The 5,876-nt window shown below is 43.4% G+C and overlaps 1 pseudogene; it reads right to left on the bottom strand.

Annotated features, from left to right (window-relative positions):
- LOC105554737 overlaps positions 1-2,132 on the bottom strand; it is a 10,447-nt pseudogene extending 8,315 nt beyond the window's left edge.
- Positions 2,133-5,876: the final 3,744 nt, after the last annotated feature.

Raw genomic sequence — 5,876 nt, 5'->3', positions numbered from 1 at the left:
TGGTTTCCAGCTGCATCCATGTCCCTACAAAGGACACAAACTCATCCTTTTTTATGGCTGCATAGTATTCCATGGTGTATATGTGCCACATTTTCCAGCTGGACATTTAATGCTGCATTTCACAAGACCAGTTCCTTGCTAGAGATTTATTTGACAACACTAAAAACAAAAACTCACAGACTGGGAAATTTGCTCTCGATATTTATACAAGATTTAAATCTGAGACAATTTCCTGCTGACAGAATTCAGTAGTTGAGGGTCAGCAAGGAGGTCTAAACTGCTCAGAGCAAACTCGGTTCCTAATGCTTAGAGCCAAGGCCTCTAACGGTCTATGCTCCTTACAGAAAATTGCATCCGTGACACAGCCAGCAGTGGCCTTTCCTGTTTTTCACTGGTCTTATGCAGACTACAGGTGGCAATCCATTATGGGTTCTGAAATTGTTTTAGTGGATCATGTCCAGGGTTTTTAAAACTTCAACTGCAGTAAAGAACAGAGCCAGGCACCGTGGCGCGCACCTGTACTCCCAGCTACTTGGGAGGCTGAGGTGGGAGGATTGCTTGAGCCCAGGGGTTCAAGGCTAGCCTGGGCAACATAAGACCCCATACCTAAAAATAAAACAAAACCCAGCAGCGTGCACTAAGGTTGGTTGAGAGGGTTCCTCTAATCTAACAAAACAGTAGATTCTTCCTGCACTCAATGCTTGGAGCTATAAGCAAAGACCACACCTCAAAAGAATTAGGGCCACTACATAGAGAAAATGGAACAGGAAACCATAAAATAATGAGAACTAACACACTTCAAAGCACATAAGTAAATAATCTGCCATACGTGATCCACCCCTTCTTGAAGGGGGTTATTTTTTGTTTGTTTGTTTCCTGGTCAAGGACTAAAAGAAGAGAAATGTTGGGGGAAGCTTCCAAGAACACACTACCGGCTGTGGACAACACCAAGACCTCCACACAGAGGTCTCGCATCCCACCAGGACACCCACCCCAGGATCTCCCCAACAGGAAGCACCTCTACCCCATGACCTTCGCTCTCAGGGCGTCTGTTAACCATTTCTCTTGTAGCCTCCTTAAAGACCTCTCAGAGCACACACAGTTCTGAAGTCTGGCAGCTCTAGAGACTGGGAGATGTCAGCACAGCCCCGGTGGGTTTCAACGCCACGAAGCACACGGCCTGTCACTTACTGGCAGACTTGGCAGGTGACGTCCAACTGCAGCCCACCAGTGAAGATCTGATCTATGACGCAGCTGCAGTGTTTGGGGTTGTTGGCCTTCTTCCTGTTGTCCTCACCTGGGGACACAGCACGGCTCTGGGATTAACGTCTGTGTGCTCCAAAGATGGGGAGTCTCCAAGGGAAGAGCACGTTCACCCAGCAGAGACCCGAGGAACCCTGGGCCGATGCTTTAAAGGGCCACATGAGGCCGGGCGTGGTGGCTCTCGCCTGTAATCCCAGCACTTTGGGAGGCCAAGGCGGGCGGATCATGAGGTCAAGAGATCGCGACCATCCTGGCCAACATGGTGAAACCCCGTCTCTACTAAAAATACAAAAATTAGCTGGGCGTGGTGGCACGTGCCTGTGGTCCCACCTACTCAGGAGGTTGAGGCAGGAGAATCGCTTGAACCTGGGAGGCAGAGGCTGCAGTGAGCCAAGATCGCGCCACTGCACTCCAGCCTGGTGACAGAGCGAGACTCTGTCTCAAAACAAAACAAAAAAGCCACGTGAGGACACTCCGCATTTCAGCAGAGGGTCTCCTCATTATTTTAACGTGATGAGAAATCACAGCACTTGGATTTGTAATGTTTCTTTTTCTCATTCCCTAAGAAGAGACACACAGCTTCAATCTTGCCAAGAAAGCCCTCATAATACCCAAATGACTGAGTATAGGGTAACTGAGCACCTTTTTCATATACAGAATGATTGAGTCAGTATTTTTCTGGTAAGACAGCTAAACATATGGTGGGCCAGGTACACCCAAGGAAGCCCCTACAACCTCCCTCCCTGACTAGGTGTCACGGTGCCCTGAGTGCAGAATGCGACACCGCAGGATGCTCTGGAACTGTCCTCATCAGCTGGAGCCCCCGGGGGACAGCATGTCTTCCTGTTAGTTGCATCTGGAAGTGCCATGCTCACCCTCTCTATCCAATACACGTTTAATTCATATCTGTGTGTGTGGGTAAGTGAAGAAGAAACTTAAGTAGTGGAACTTAATACCTAATGTGGAATACATATTCTACATAACTTCACTCAACTAGACAGTAGGGATAGTGCATGGGGCCGTCTGTTTATAGGTCACAGTTCAAAGATGTTGAATCATGACAGAGGAAGAGAGACTGATCACTGAGTCTTCTGAGCAGAGGTTTAAGATTAGAAAGAAAAATGCTACCCAGAAGGAACTCAAATTCATGGGACAAAATGTTAGAATATCCATGTAGGAAGATGCAAAGAAAGATAAATGGAAAGATGCCATGGAGGTCACAAGGACAAACAACTGCATGTAACCAAGGGCACATGGCCAGGTCACCTTGCTAAAGGGTTTCGACGATCATGTTTCTAAATGGAAGAACCTTACATTTCTTTTCAGACATTTCCAAGGGGATGAAATCAGAAGAACAAGAATCTTGGTTAGGAGACTGTGTACCGCTACAGCAAGAGTGCTGGCCCCAGTCAAGCACTTACTTCACTGATTACAACTGTCCACGGCTCCATGTCCCCATAGACTGTAGGTGCTAGGACAACCCCTGATGCATTCTAGGTAACTGGTAACTGTTTACTAAATAGCACATTTTATAAATGTGTGCATCAACGTCACTTCAGTGTTCACTACTAAATGACCACCTCGTTCCTTAGCTACTCAAGCTGAAAATAATAATAATATTATTATTGTTTTTCACATAGTAAATTTTTTATTGGAGGGGGAGAACAGCTAAAATCTACATTCTTAGAAAAATTTTAGTATGCAACACAATATTTTGAATTATAATCCTTGTGCTGCACATTATATTTCTAGGCTTATTTAATCGATCATAGTTGGCACGACTATAACCATAGAGACTATTGAGATTACAATGTTCTTTACAAATAACTGTATTCAAGAAAAAAATTGAAATGACACCCACAAAAAAAGCTCGTTGCGTTTTTATAATAAACAACAATGAAAGAAAGAAAATATGTTTTGAGAAGAATTTAAAGTACTGAACTTAGGTTAAATTATTTAATACAAAAAAGTATTAAAGTGTTATTTAACTCATTTGTAATTTAAAGCCAGCAGAATATACATACTTCTAATTGTCATCCTACCAAGAAGATACATATACTGAAATCAACAAAGTTTTAAGTTCTTCAGTTTTTAAAGATGCATAGTTTAACATTACTGAGACACTTTCCAACACATCTTCTAAGCAAGGCACCAGACTCCAAATTTTTTTTTTCACTTAAAAAATATTCACTGGGCTGGGTGCATGACTCACGCCTGTAATCCTAGCACTTGGGAGGCCGAGGCGGATGGATCACCTAAGATCAGGAGTCTGAGACCAGCCTAGCCAACGTGGCAAAACCCCATCTCTACTAAAAATACAGAAAATCAGCCAGGTGTGGTGGCGAGTGCCCGCAATCCCAACTACTTGGGAGGCTGAGGCAGGAGATGTGCTTGAACCAGGGAGGCAGAGGTTGCAGTGAGCCGAGATCATACCATTGCACTCTAGCCTGGGCGACAGAGACTCTGTTTCAAAAAAAAAAAAAAAATCATTTTACTAGTCTCTTCATTCATTTTACTGGTCTCTATAACAGATTTGAAGGAAAATTTATAGACTGTAAGTCATGCTTTCTGTTATTATCTACCTCCTACTTATTCTTTACCTGAAGGTGAAATGTCTAACTGTGACTTGGAACTGTCATCGACCCACAGTATTCTAAGCACATATTATTTTCATTACCAAATTTCATCTTCCCAGCTTGAAGGACTACTAGCAAACTGAGGTAGTGACAAGATTGACATGTGAGAAGTCAAAAGAAGGCAATCTGAGGCTACTGACCCGCTGGCCATGTTATACCTAAGAAATCAGTCACTTGAGCATCCCTGGGTAGGAGGCTACTGTGTGTTGTTGAGGTCACATCCACATCACCTGCTGGCTGAGATGGAGTGAGTTAAATCACAAAAGTTAAGAGTAAAGAGTGTTGGTCAAACGAATAGACCTAATCCTGATATCCTTGAGAATTTCAGATGGAGAAGCATTTTCAAAGAAAACCATTGTTTCACAATGATCTGACAATGAATTTTTCTTGCCTGTAAATTTTATTTGAAAAATGATAAGGATAAAAATAATTACATTTTTCTTCCTTTTACACTTATTTGACCTAAAATAAAATTTCAAACCCCCTAGAACCTGGAGGCTATCACCACATATCCTGATCATTCAACCTGGAGTTGACATACCTTTTCCGGTGTCACCACCATCCATGTACATACATGGCTAATGATGCATCTTCATCATATGCCTCTGATTAAATCTATCATGCTCAGTTACTCCTCCCAGGAAGAATCAAGCCATAGGAAAATAGGACTAAGGCTGAGGATGAGAAAAAGGTGAAGTATGGAAAGTACTGGAAGACTGGGGACATGAAGTGGGCTGGGGAGACAAGGAATTTAATGGGAGATCCTGAACACACAGGAGCAGAAAAGGGACAAAAGCTTACAATGAACTACCAGAAATTGGAGGGGAAATAAAGATGTCAAAGATAAAAGCCAATTTCACCTCATGCACAACTCTGTCTCCAGCAGGATCTACTCCTCCAGGCTTAGTGGGTGGTAACTATTGGAAGGTTGGCAGAGATGTGGGAACTAAGAAATAAACCAAGACTACAAAATTACCACTGTGCCTACTTCAATACACCTTTCTTCCCCCACTCCAGGTAACACTCACATAGAAAGCACAGCACAAAATGAATGCCCACTGGTTGGTTAGTAAAAAGTTGTAAAGTAGGCAGAGAATGGAAAAGGCATCATCGTACTGTTACCAAGCAAAGGAGGCTCGCTGCCCAAGGCACTGGAAGTCAATACTGTAACACTGGGTTTTTGATAAAATAAAAACTGTTATTGCATGTCAACCTACAAAGAAATAGGAAGTCCAGCTCAAATCTGTCTCCCTGTTAGGGCAATTATTAGAAATGGTTTTGAGTGTGGATTCCGGGATTAGCAGGTGCGCAGTGGAAGGAAAGAGGAAGTCTGGGAAGTCCTTGGGCATGTGCTCCCGTCTCTTCATGCTACCTAAGGGTTCCACGTGCAAATTCAGTGAGGAGTTACTATGAAACATGCCATAGAAATTCAGCTGTAAGGTCAGCAAGCTGGGTCTGTGCAGACTCTAGCTGGCCTTATAGGTTCCAATGGATTTCAGCCAGTTTTATTAACCTACAAGCCCAGGCATTTCAGCATTTCAGCAATTTGTTTCTTTTATCTGCCATCCTGTAAACTCAAGAATTTCTATGACTGTTTTCTTTAACTCTTTGGCACACAGTTTCAACCCCCTTCTTCTCAGAGGTTGTCATTCTCACCCTCACCTTCTGGTTCCTGCAGGCTCAGTTCTAGCCTCCCACATTGTATTAGTTTTTTCTCACAATGCTATAAAGAACTGCCCAAGACTGGGTAATTTATAAAGGAAAGAGGTTTAGTTGACTCACAATCTCACGTGACTGGGGAGGCCTCAGGAAACTTACAATCACGGCAGAAGGCCAAGGAGAAGCAGTTACCTTCTTCACAACGCGGCAGAAAGGAGACGTGCTAAGAGAAGGGGAAAGAGCACCTTATAAAACCATCAGATCTCGTGAGAATTCACTCACTATTGCGAGAACAACATGGGGGAAACTGCCCCCATG

This window comes from Mandrillus leucophaeus, unplaced genomic scaffold (genome assembly GCF_000951045.1).
Source record: "Mandrillus leucophaeus isolate KB7577 unplaced genomic scaffold, Mleu.le_1.0 Scaffold658, whole genome shotgun sequence".
NCBI classification, from domain to species: domain Eukaryota; kingdom Metazoa; phylum Chordata; class Mammalia; order Primates; family Cercopithecidae; genus Mandrillus; species Mandrillus leucophaeus.
This window is presented reverse-complemented; position numbering and strand designations above follow the sequence as displayed.